Below are 13,211 nucleotides of genomic sequence, written 5' to 3'. Positions count from 1 at the left end.
GCATATGGCAGTCCCCAGTCTAGGGTTCAATCGGAGCTGTAGCTGCCAGCCTGCACCACAGCCACAGCAATGCCAGATCCTTAACCCATTGATCGGGGCCAGGGATCAAATCTGCATCCTCGTGGATGGTAGTCAGACTCCTTCCACTGAGCTGAGATGGAAACACCCAAGGGGCCTGTCTGAAACTGGTCTTGGAACTCTGTGCAGGACATTTGAATGTGTCACTTGCCAAGGGACGACCTACCACCTGTCCCTCCCCTAGCTCTATTTGTCCTCTGCAAAGTTTCCCTGACCCTCAAGACTGGAGGGTTGTCTTGCTTCCAGAGTATCTATGAACCTGCCGGATGCTTCTAGAAAGCTGGCACTGAGTCTTGTTGATCACATCACTTTTTTCCATGTGCCCAGCATATTGCCTGGTGTTCAATATTTGTTAAATAAATTGATAACCATCTGTTTAGAGGAGAAGAGTGTTGAGTTCTAGTCGGGGGTTAGCCCCTGACTAGCTAGGTGATTTGGAGTAAAAGTTCAACTACTATTTTTCCTAGATTAACCTAAAATTCTCATCAATTTAATGTGTGCATTTTGGAAAAATTTTTCTGTTTTAAAATGTCACCTTGTGTTTTTCTTCATGCTTAAGTAATTATGTTCTGAACAGTGCTTTATAGTTTATAATAATCCTTTTTTGGGCCCTGCCCACAGCTTGTGGAAGTTCCCAAGCCAAGGATCCAACCACACCACAGCACAGCAGCGATCTGAGCCACTGCAGTGACGATGCTGGATCCTTAACCTGCTGCATCACAAGAGAACTCCTAATTTATAATACTCCTGATCAACACCATGTTTTCTCACTATTAGTATATTTTCTTACTACTTAAAAATGAAAAAAATTGGGAGTTCCAGGAGTTCCCGTCGTGGCGCAGTGGTTAACGAATCCGACTAGGAACCATGAGGTTGCGGGTTCGGTCCCTGCCCTCGCTCAGTGGGTTAAGGATCTGGCGTTGCCATGAGCTGTGGTGTAGGTTGCAGACTCGGCTCGGATCCTGCGTTGCTGTGGCTCTGGTGTAGGCCGGTGGCTACAGCTCCGATTCAACCCCTAGCCTGGGAACCTCCATATGCCGCAGGAGCGGCCCAAGAAATAGCAACAACAACAACAACAACAACAAAAAAAGACAAAAAAAAAATTGGGAGTTCCCATCAATGGCGCAGTGGTTAACGAATCTGACTAGGAACCATGAGGTTGCGGGTTTGATCCCTGGCCTTGCTCAGTGGGTTAAGGATCCGGTGTTGCCCTGAGCTGTAGGTCGCAGATGCAGCTTGGATCCCGCGTAGCTGTGGCTGTGGTGTAGGCCGGCAGTTAGAGCTCCCATTAGACCCCTAGCCTGGGAACCTCCATATGCCATGGATACGGCCCCAGAAAAGACAGAAAGACCAAAAAATAAAAAAAATTTTTGGCTGCACTCAGGGCAGGCAGGAGGTTCCAGGCCAGGGATCAAACCTGTGCCAGAGGAGTGACAACACCAGATCCTTAACACCACCAAGTCACCAGAGAACTCCTATTTTCTTCTTCTTATTATTTTTTTTGGTCTTTTTGCCATTTCTTGGGCTGCTTCCGCGGCACATGTAGGTTCCCAAGGTAGGGGTCTAATCGGAGGCGTAGCCACCAGCCTATGCCAGAGCCACGGCAACGCGGGATCCGAGCCGCGTCTGCAACCCACACTACAGCTCATGGCAACACCAGATCCTTAACCCGCTGAGCAAGGCCAGGGACCAAACCCGCAACCTCATGGTTCCTGGTCGGATTCGTTAACCACTGTGTCACGACGGGACCTCCCTTCTTACTATTTATTACATCATTAATTATATTAATTAACAACCACAGCATTAATAATAAATGACCACTTATATGTCAAGGATGAATTGGCTTCCTTCCAGAAGAAATTTTGACTGAAAGCTAAGTTATGTAACTTGCCCACATGCAGGGCTAGCTCTTAAGAGGCAGATCTAGGATGTGGCTGTGCATCTGCTGAGAGCTTTCTGAGGGGTCAGGCTCAGCGGATATAAGTATGCAGAATGCACAGAGTTTAGGGTATAATCAAATAAGTACACAAAATTTATAGTAGCCAACTCTGATAAAGAAAAATATAAGAACTACGAGGTCATAAAACTGGGGTCTAATTTGGGGCTATGAGTCAGGAAAGGTGTGTGTGAGAAAATGCAAGTTCAGCAGATATTTAAAAGAAGGAAGAGAGTTAACTGGGCAAAGACGGGAGTATTACAGGCTGAGGGATCAGCATGTGCAAAGGCCCTAAGGTCGGAGGGGTCAAGATGCAGCCGAGGCACTAAAAGAACATCAATGTTGCCAAAGGTCAAAGGGCTGAAGAATGAGGCAGGGGAAGCTGGAGTCCCAGGTCTTGTTAAGGATCCTGGTCAATGTCTCATGAGCAATAGGGAGCCACCAAAGGGGATCTGAGGCAGGGTGACACGACCAGATGTCTACAGTGTAGAAATCATTCCAAGCTGATCTACGTGATCTGACGGGGGCAGCTGCAGGACTAACCCACTTGTGGGTGGTGGGAAAGGGGTGGGCAAGGGGAGATGTGTTAAAAGTGGTTGAGCGGGGGAGTTCCCACTGTGGCCCAACGGGCTCAAGGGCATCTTGGTAGTTCTGGGACACAGGTTCGATCCCTGGCCTGACACAGTGGGTTACAGATCCGGCGTTGCCACAGCTGTCGTTCCAATCTGATCCCTGGCCCGGGAACTCCTTATGCCATGGGGTGGCCAAAAGAAAAAAAAAAAAGTGGTTAAGAGGGGAGGTCTTCCCGTGGTCTAGAAGAGAGATGACAGGCTGGGGGTGGTGATGAAGATGGAGGGGAAAGGACAGTATTTGAAAAACAGAAGATTAAAAAAATCAACAGAACTGGTTCGTTGGTGGATTAGATGGAGAAGAGGGGGAGATTAAGTTGTCCTAGGTCACCCTTAAATGTCTAACTCGTGTAATTAGATAGACAGTGGGGCTCTCCACCAGTGAAGGGAACACAGACAAAAGGCCAGTTCTGTCGGGGAAGATCACAAGGTTAGGTCCAGGCATGCTGGGGTTTTTTTTTTTGGTTTTTAAGGGCTGTACCTGCAGCATATGGACGTTCCCAGGCTAGCGGTCTAATTGGAGCTAGAGCTGCAGCTGCTGCTGGCCTATGCCACAGCCACAGCCATGCCAGATCCAAGCTGCCTCTGCAACCTACACCACAGCTCATGGCCACACTGGATCCTCAACCCACTGGCTGAGGACAGGGATGGAAACTGCATCCTCATGGATACTAGTTGACTTTGTAATCTGCTGAACCACAACGGGAACTCCAGGCGTGTTGGGACTTAGATACTCTGCAGACACCTGGGGAGGGAAGACGACTATCTGTTGGTCATGCTGGTCTGGAGCTCCCTAGTCTGGACTGTGACTTATGTTATCTTTGGAGTCTTTGGAGAGGCCAGGTGTGGGTGACTGCACATCCTTAAATCATGACGTAATAGTTCAGAGAGGTTAAGACTGTAAACTACCAGGCGTCCACTGAGCACTGGTCTTCAGGGCTCATTCATGGAACATTCATGCTCTTTCCACTAAGCTACTTGCTCTAAAGATCGATCCTAGGAGTTCCCGTCATGGCTCAGTGGTTAATGAATCCGCCTAGGAACCATGAGGTTGCAGGTTTGATCCCTGGCCTTGCTCAGCGGGTTAAGGATCCGGCGTTGCCGTGAGCTGTGGTGTAGGTTGCAGACTCAGCTTGGATCCCGCGCAGCTGTGGCTGTGGTGTAGGCTGGCAGCTGTAGCTCCAATTAGATCCCTAGCCTGGGAACCTCCATATGCCTCGGGTGCGGCCCTAGAAAATGCAAAAAGACTAAATAAATAAATGAAATAAAGATCGATCCTAAAGCTCTTTGCAGAGGGCTGACAACCTGACAAGAAACTGAAGACTTATATGAAACCCCCACCCATTCAACACTATCAATGGAACTTAAAAAAATCATTTGTTGTGTCTAAATCAGAATAGTGCGCAGAGAGGAACTTGAGTAGAGACAAAGAGGGGAGCCAATTCTTAAAGGTGGGATTTCACAGAATGTCTTCGTTATGTATGTGTATGTGTACAGAGTGGTCTTTTGCTTAAGTGAATTCAGAGCGTAAAACACAACAAGTGTTGAAATAAATAAACACTTTCCAGGAGTTCTCGTTGGGGCTCAGCAGTAACGAACCCAACCAGTATCCATGAAGATGCGGGTTCGATCCCTGGCCTCGCTCAGTGGGTTAAGGATCTGGTGTTGCTGTGAGCAGTAGTGTAGGTCGCAGATGCAGCTCGGATCCTGCGTTGCTGTGGCTGTGACAGAGGCCGGCAGCCACAGCTTGGATAGGACCCCTAGCCTGGGAACCTCCATATGCCATGGGTGCGGCCCTAAAAAGAAAAAAAAAAAAAAAACTTTCCAAAACCAAATATAAATGATCCCTTATATTATTTAATGCTTTGGCTTTTATCTTCACCACTGCTTCTCCCTCTGAAGATGGGAGACTACCGAGCTGTCAAGTGTTTTCAGCTGCCATCACAAAGCCCATGGTGAGTCCTTATGTAAGTGACTCATCTTTAGGAACGGGACGAATATAATCACATTATATTTTGACAACCCAAGTTTCTCCTTCACTTTCTGTATAAGAACAGGAGACCAAAAACAGCTTTTGGGAATTGATGATTCATTTTTTAAAGATAATAGCCCTTCTAAGATACTAAACACCACTTAGACTACCCATTTCAAGGGCACTAAAAGGGTCCTCTGAAGTCCTTGATTTTATTTAAGTAAAGCATAAATGAATACTGTAATGCACAAGACATATCGGTAACAGAAAAAGCACTACCCACGAGTTAAGATTGATTCTTCCAAGTAGTTCAGACCACTTACCAGGATGAAAAAAACTGCTTTTCCAATTAGTATTATAAATAATTAATACTTGAGGGCCATAAAGTAAACTTGAGTGAGGCTGGTTGTTTGAATTTTAATATATTTTAAAACTGTATTTCAAGGCTAGGAAATGTATCTTAGTCGTGGTGACAGATTGGTATATTTTTCTTAACACTTCTTTAGCCAGTCCTCCTCCATCATAATTAGAAAAAGGACAGATACACGAACCAATGGCGCATATTTTGACTTTGGAAAGCACTGCATTCTGCAAAAGATTTGTCTTTAATTGCATTTTGCTTAAGTTAGCATTAAAATTAGTTTTTAGTTTCTGGATATAATTTGAGGTCAGAAGAGGGCAGTTCAGGGACGATTTAGGTGACAAGAAGAAGCAGGTCAGAGATTTACAGCTAATAAAGAATTAAAATTAAAGTGATAATTCTAAAGGTATTATCAACAAATCTATGTGTGACCACACAGCAAATTTAAAACCTAATCTAGGAGTTCCCGTCCTGGTGCAGTGGTTAACAAATCCGACTAGGAACCATGAGGTTGCCGGTTCGATCCCTGGCCTTGCTTAGTGGGTTAAAGGATCCGGCGTTGCAGTGAGCTGTGGTGTAGGTTGCAGACGGGGCTCGGATCCCGCGTTGCTATGGCTCTGGCGTTGCTGTGGCTCTGGCGTAGGCTGGTGGCTACAGCTCCGATTGGACCCCTAGCCTGGGAACCTCCATATGCCGCGAGAGCGGCCCAAGAAAATGGCAAAAAAAAAGACAAAAATAAAATAAAATAACACCTAATCTAATTTGCTTCCCATAACCCACCAAAGCCTTGCTTTTTCATATACTGTATGATGATTAGTAAAATCAGTCTGAAGAAAATATAAACACCTACAGGTTAGGCTCAATGAAAGCCAAAGAGAAGCTCCAAATGTATTCTAACTCAGTCTTAACCGAAAAATTTATTTCAATATTTTATTTCAGGGGTTCTCAAACTTTTTGGTATCACATTCTACAATTACTGAGGACACCAAAGAGTTTTCTTTACATGTAATATAATTATTGATATTTATCACATTAGGAATTAAAACTGAGAAAGTTAAAAATATTTATTTTTACAGCATTCTTTTTTCTTTTTTTTAGGGCTGCACCTGCAGCATAAGGAAATTCCCAGGGTAGGAGTCCTTATGGATACAACTTGAATCCTTATGGATACAAGTTGGGTTCATTTCCATGGAGCCACACTAGGAACTCCTGTTTGTTTTAAACTAATTGTAATCAATTTATTTTTGTCGTTGTTGTTTTTGGCTGCACATGTGGCATGTGTAAGATCCCAGGCTGGAATTGAACCCTAGACGCAGCAACAAAGACCTGAGCCATGGCATGACAACACTGGATCCTTAACCCCCTGTACCACAAGGGAACTCCCTAAAATATTTATTAATTCAATCAGATACAGCAATAAATAAGCCCATTGCATGTTAATAGAAATAACACTTTTTTGTGTGAAAATAATTATATTTTCCAAAATAACAACAACAAAAATACTGAAGTGGCATTTTTTAAACATTTTTACAAATCTCTTTATAGAAGACAATTGAAGTCTGCATTTACCCTGCTTCTCCATTTACTCTGTTGTGATATATGTTTTGGTTTTAATGCTTACGAAAATTTAGTCTCACCCACATACATATAAGAAAAAAAAGCATTTTTAATACTTAATAGCCTTTTCACGTAACTGTGGATATTCTTCTTTGATACAACACCCAAACTTGACACGTATAGTTTCTTAAAGGTTGGCTGTACGATCTAAGTACATCAATGAATGCAATTTTCCTACTTTATTACATTAAAATTTATTCTGTCTCTTGCACTTTGAATGGATCTTTTTTTACCTATGCATGACTTTTAGCATTGTCTGTTGGTCATTTGGAAAATGTCAGCTCACTGACTTAGGCTGACACATTTTGCCAACAGTGAAAAAGGTCAATAACATCTTAGCGTCATTCTGAAAACAGCTCTGACCTCTTGGAACCCTGGAAGGGTCCTGGGGATTCACAAGGGACTGTAGCTCATACTTAGAATCCCTGTTCAGAATCACTTTGGAGACTTGGAGAATCTATTTTTATTTTTTAGTCTTTTTACTTTTTCTAGGGCCGCTCCCGCGGCATATGGAGGTTCCCAGGCTAGGGGTCTAATCAGAGCTGTAGCCGCCAGCCTACGCCACAGCCACAGCAACAGCAATGCGGGATCCGAGCCGCGTCTGCGACCTACACCACAACTCACGGGAAAGCTGGATCCTTAACCCACTGAGCAAGGCCAGGGATCGAACCTGCAAAACCTCATGGTTCCTAGTCGGATTCGTTAACTGCTGTGCCACGACGGGAACTCTGAGACTTGGAGGATCTAAATGATGAGGTATGGCATAGGAGACCAGGCACCCACTTTGACATTATTCTCATGATTTTGATGTTTCCCCTTGCTCAGTGCAGAACCTAGGGGACCTGGGGAACCTAGTTGTTTAAATATTTAAATGATATTTAAGGGAAACTGTTCACTAACACTTATCGTAAAGTAGTTATTTGTGTTTGCTTCTCCCCCCAACCCTGCCCGGGCATATGGAAGTTCCCAGGACAGAGTTTGAATCTGAGCCCAGCTGCAACTAAGGCCTGATCCTTAAACCCACTGTGCTGGGCAGAGATTGAGCCTGTACCTCTGCACCAACCCAAGCTGTTGCTTTGGATTCTTTCTTTTTGAAACTGAAGATGGCCAGATCTACTTTTATTCCATCAAATTGAGCAAAATTATTTATCTATTTATATCAAAGCATAGCTGATTTCAGACCCTTAAGCTACTGTGCCAGGATAGAAACTCCCACACTGAGCTTTCTCGACCTGAGAATGTCACATGATACATATCTCATGCAAATGAGCTGGGGATTATGTGTTTGCATATAAATACCAGCCTCAGGAGTTACCTCGTGGCCCAGCAGAAACAATCCCTCTAGTATCCCTGAGGATGCAGGTTTGATTGCTGGCCTCGCTCAGTGGGTGGGAATCTGCTGGTGCTGTGAGCTGTGGCGTAGGCCAGCAGCGCTAGCTCCAATTCGACCCCTTGCCTGGGAACTAACATATGCTGTGGGTGTGGTCCTAAAAAGCAATAAATAAATAAATACCAGCCTCAAACTTGGCCTTTGTACGAAAGAGTGAACGAAAGACAGAAGAAAGGAAGAAAGAGAAATAAAAAAGGAAAAGAAGGTCCTAGATGCCTTAGATTTCCAACCTCTCATAAGTGTTCTATACGGACTCCATCTCTTAATGGCATATCAGCACTGTAAAACACTGAATCTTATTTACTGTGGATTCAAAGTAATATTTAATTACATATATATACATTTTGTCTTTTTAGGGCCAGGAACTCTCTAATTACTTATATTTAATTTGCTCATAAAAATGCTAACTTATTTGAGAACAAAAAATGTATTAATGTTAAATTTTGTGGAGTTCCTGTTGTGGCTGAGCAGTAATGATCCTGACTAGTATCCATGAGCATGTGGGTTCAATCCCTGGCCTCGCCCAGTGGGTTAAGGATCCGATGTTGCCATGAGTTGTGGTATAGGTCGCAGACGCAGCTTGGATCCCTCATTGCTGTGACTGTGATGTAGGCCAGCAGCTACAGCTCTGATTCGATCCCTAGTCTGGGAAATTCCATGTGCTGCAGGTGGGGCCCTAAAAAGACCAAAAAAAAAAAAAATTGTTTTTACTTTGGGAAAGTAAAAATCCTCAATTCCTTTTTTGGTTTTCAGGGTCATGCTTTGTGACCCAAAGATCATAAGGAAGTAGGAAAGGTGGCAAACACCCTTTTTGTCAGGCGTACTTTGAAATTTATGGTAAAGAATCCAGCTGACCAGCAGTTCACTATGATGCCCTGGCGCCAAGCTAACTGCCCAAAGTTTCAAAGGTACTTCAGAGAAGGGTGAGTGGGTCTAGGGATGAAACAACAAGAGACAGGAGATGGCGGGGGAGTCTCCAACTCCAGAGCCGCTGATCTCAAGCCAATGCCACCTACTATGCTTCGATGCCTCCTTTACTCCCTAGCTCCACACCAGTGCTTCCCAAGCTGGGGAAAGAATATTCCCTTACACAGGAACGTGTATCTTCCAGGAGGGCTGGGGAAAATCAAATTTTATGTAACAATACAAATTTTGTATTACAAAAGTGCAGATTTTGGAGGATAGTGTAAAGAGCATATTAATCACTAAGATTAAAAAAACAAGAAGAAACTGTCATCATGGTAGCTTTTATTCTGACCTAAAACATGCTTTATTCTCTGCTGCTGGAGTATTTCAGTGGAAGGGTTTGAAGAGCACCAATTTTTTACACCCTCTTTGAAAAGCATTTTTAAAAATGGCAAGTAAGCAGTTGGACTGTTAGGGGTGGTTTATCTGCTGCCCTTTAACAGGACTCCTCCACTACTGACCATTTGCGGCACTCATACCACTGGTATGCTTTTTACACTCTGAGATCTTGTGACGGTTTCAATTAACAAGTCAATTCTTTGGCTAGAAAATAACCTTATGCAAACCACACATTTATTAAGTGAGAAACGCCTAGTATAAAGTATGAAGGAATGTAGCATTAGTCATAAACTTCCTCCTTAAAAACTACCGTTTTACAGTTTGAAAAACACCCTGGACACACACCCAGATTGCTTAGAATGCAAAATAAAAATTTAACAATTAATGTGTAATAAATCATAAAAACGAGGGTTTAAAATGCCTTAATTCTGATTTTCTATTACAATTTCAGGCTCCTAGGACTAAAATGCTGGTGATGTTTACATACTCCAGGGACCCATCACAGTCAACATAGATGGTCCGTCCTACAAAAGACAGGGCAGCCCATTTAAGGAAACCCAGAGCCCCTTGGAGTTCTGTTTGAGTCTGTGATTCCGATCTCCTTAATGCTTTACTTTTAAAATAACCTATGAAAATGAATCGACTTGAGACTCACACACCATTGTATGATGAAGAGCTAATGAACACTGCAGCGGGGTGGGTGTGGGGAAGGAGCGTGGGTTATTTCCCTAAGGCGTAATTAGGAGTTCAGCAGTTGAAGTTCTTGCAGTAAATTGCGTAGCAATAACTAACTGCATTTTCACCCTGTCCAATCACTTTCTTGCCCACTCTGCTGCCCTTGCTTTCTTTATTGCCCTCTTAATTCACTACCAGCTAAAAGTAACAAAAACCGTGCATCCTAAGCATCTTCTGCATTACCAGTTCCCTTTGCAGCGTTGTTTAAAAACTGATGATTTGGGGGTCTGGCTACAACGAGAAAACGACTCGGCCCCGGGAAGCAGCTTTCCTGATCCCAACCTCCCCTTCGCCGAGCCCTATGGGGGTAAAGGACCGCATCAGCCGGGAGCGCGGCTCCGAAGCCGGTCCCATCGCCCAAGGCCAGGCAGTCAGAAACCACAGCGCAGCTCTGGGTTGGCCGGGGCCTTATCGGAGGAGCAAATCGCCCAAGGAGCGGAAGCTCGAGGCTGCCGGCTCAGTGAGCCCGGAGCCGCAACGGGCAGCACAGACTGCGCCCAAGAAGGCCCGCATCTTTCCCCTCCCGCGGGAGAGCAGCCCAACGGCCGCCCTGTCAGCCCCGCCCCGCCCCAAGGGGCGGGGGCCTGGCGAGCCGGGGCGCCGCACCCCCCCGGCCCCGCCCCCATCCCCGAGGGGCTGAGGGGAGAGGAGGAGCGACGCACTCGGGGCGCGCTGCACGCTCGCCGCTTCCCTCAGTCCCGCGTGCGCGCGCGCGCTCGCCCCAAGTCCCGCGGAGTTTAACACAATGCCGACGCCGACGCCGTGCGCAACGCCCCGGCCGGCGCAACTGCTCCGGCGCCGGGGCGGGGGGGTGGCCAGACAGGGCGAGGGGAAGAGCGCGCGCGAGAGCGGGAGACAGCGCGAGACCCGAGGAGGCCGGAAGCGCGCGTGCGCGCCCCCGCCCGCGAGCGGGGAGGCGGAGCCGCAGCAGTAGCGGCAGCAGCTGTAGGAGCCGCTGCAGCTGGGAGAAGCGCCAGAGAGGCCGGGCCTGCTCCGGTCGGACCGGATCCCTCCCCTCCCCCTCCCTCTCCGCTCCCCTCCCCCAAACCCACTTCCGCAGCTCGCGGCCTTGCCGCCGAAGAAGCAGCGGCGGTAGCAGCAGGAGGCGGCGGCGAGGCGTCGGAAGGATTACGCACCTGACGGGCCCGCCTCTCGGGGCTCCAGCGCGGGACACTCACCGGCAGCCGCCGCTCGGGACGCGCTTCGCGGTGGCGGCGGGAAGGGAGGGACCGGCGACGGGGAACGGAACGCGAATCGCCCCCCTCCCCTTCCTCCCTCTCTCTCTCCCTCCCTCCTCCCCTCCGCTCCGCCGCCCGCCCTCTCGGCTTCCGTCCCCTCCCCCTCCCGCAAGGCCCCGGATGGAGCCGCCGCCGACTCGCCGCCGCCTGGCTCCGGGGGATGGTTTTGTCAGGCAGCCAGAGCCCCGGCGCCAGGCGCCGCCGCCCCCGCCCCCACGGGGCGCTCCTGCCCTCGCTTCCCAGAGCCGGGTCCCCAGGTGGTCCGGGCTCTCCGCCTGCCTTCACCCGAAGCCCCGGGACGGGGGTCATTCGTCTTCTTTGTTGCCACCGTTGCTGCCGGAACCGTTTGCGAGCTCCGGTGGCCCCCGCCCCTCCTCCGTCTTTCCGGAGCCTGGGCCGGGGGCGGCACGTGGGCACCGGCCCCGGGAGGCGGAGGCGGTGCGTGCTTACCTGTCGTCGGTGCTGCTGCGGCGGGGGGTGTGGAGGAGGCACCGCTGGGTAGCCTTGGCTGTGCTCTCCCCGCCGCCGCCGCCTCTGCCTCTCGCTGCTGCTGCTGCTGCTGCTGCTGCCGCCGCGGTCGGTGTCTCCGGCGCGGCGGCGGCGGCGGCGGCGGGGCTTTTCCTGTCCGGTTACGTTAAGGTCACATGACCGAGAGAGCGGAGCGACTAGTGCAAAGAGGCTGAGAGCGGCTCCCGCCGGGGGGGAGAGGCGGCGAGAGAGCTGTGGCGGCAAGAGCCCCCTCCGCCCCCCCAGCCGCCTCCCCTCCCCCCGCCCGCCTCCGCCTCCTGCTGCTCTGCCGCCGCCGCCGCCGCCGCCACCGCCGCCGCCTGCAGCACTAAGTACACTGCCGCTCCCACCCAGGCTCCGCTGTCTGCTCCAGCCAAACTTCTGCAAACCATGTGCAGCCGAGGCGAGGAAACTTCTCTCCACCTATTGGGGCTGGAGGCTTGAGTCCTAAGTCCCATGTTTACATAAAATGTTTAGGTAGGACTATCCTGGAGATGCTCGGAGAAGGGATGGAGAACTACTGCTTGGGTCCTTCTGCAAGCCTCTGCTTGACATCTCTTGGCCTACACCTTTGTATTTCTGCTTCCCGTGTTAGCATAAGTTTTAGTCTTAAGTCTAGAATTGGAGTGGACCTGAGAACCAGGTCGATACTTGTAAATCACTAATACCTGTTTATCACCAGTGGGAATTGAGCAGTCGTACTGGAGTAGAAATGCTTGTTTGTGTTGTATAGAAAGGTAGAAGTGCTCCTTAAGACTAGTTGGTTGTGTTGTAAGACGTTTCTTTTAGGTTTGAATGGATGCTTATTTCAGTAGTTGGATTTTAGCTTATGAAACTTTGGTCCAGAAAAAAATCTAAGTCTGCAAAGCATGTTTGTTACTTATGAACAATTTATACTCCTTTTAAGTTTTGGTCTCTGCGGTACTCTTAGAGAGTGGATTCTAGCGTTGGCCATTCTGTTGAATTTAGAGGTCCTGAAATCTTTTAACAGGAAGGTCCTAAACTTTGGTAACATGGCAGGCATGGGGCTTAATCGTCTTTGAAGGCCATTCTTAACATTTTAAGGTTTACTTTTGCGTTATTGTCATTTTGCTAGAATTTATATCTTTAGAAGTACGATTTAGCCCTTCGAAGACTGCATTTAATGATTTACTTATCTAGGGTTTTGAAGAATATGGCTTAATTTGTAAAGAAATGAAGGCAGCAGTTCCCCAGCTCCTCTGCTTTTAAAGCATGGTGTCTTGGTTATAAGGGCCTTGATTTGATGTGGAACCCATTTTGGTTTACATAGCACAGTGCCCTGGCACATAGTTGACAAAATACTTAAGGGAAACTTACTATCTTAAGACAGTTTAACATGCAGAAGTGTCACTGCTAAAAATCCGAGTGTGATTTGGTAATCTGCTTGTACCTGTGGCTAGTGATGACTAATTTCTTCTTGTC

The 13,211-nt window shown here is 47.7% G+C and overlaps 1 protein-coding gene across 4 annotated transcripts in view; it reads right to left on the bottom strand.

Annotated features, from left to right (window-relative positions):
• The window catches only part of ZBTB2 (zinc finger and BTB domain containing 2), a 28,766-nt gene extending 16,926 nt beyond the window's left edge, over nt 1-11,840 (bottom strand). Inside the window, exon 1 of one of the 4 annotated variants that reach the window (XM_047769932.1) lies at nt 11,712-11,840. The gene's annotated coding sequence lies outside the window, so the exon portion shown is untranslated. Of the gene's footprint in view, nt 1-11,159; nt 11,304-11,711 lie in introns of those variants that run through there. The other 3 variants (XM_047769929.1, XM_047769930.1, XM_047769934.1) reach the window with 3 other exon arrangements.
• Between the last annotated feature and the right edge of the window lie 1,371 nt (nt 11,841-13,211).

The sequence above is a fragment of the Phacochoerus africanus genome, chromosome 2 (assembly GCF_016906955.1).
Source record: "Phacochoerus africanus isolate WHEZ1 chromosome 2, ROS_Pafr_v1, whole genome shotgun sequence".
NCBI lineage: Eukaryota > Metazoa > Chordata > Mammalia > Artiodactyla > Suidae > Phacochoerus > Phacochoerus africanus.
Note: the sequence above shows the minus strand (reverse complement) of the source record. Positions and strands in the feature narration are given on the sequence as shown.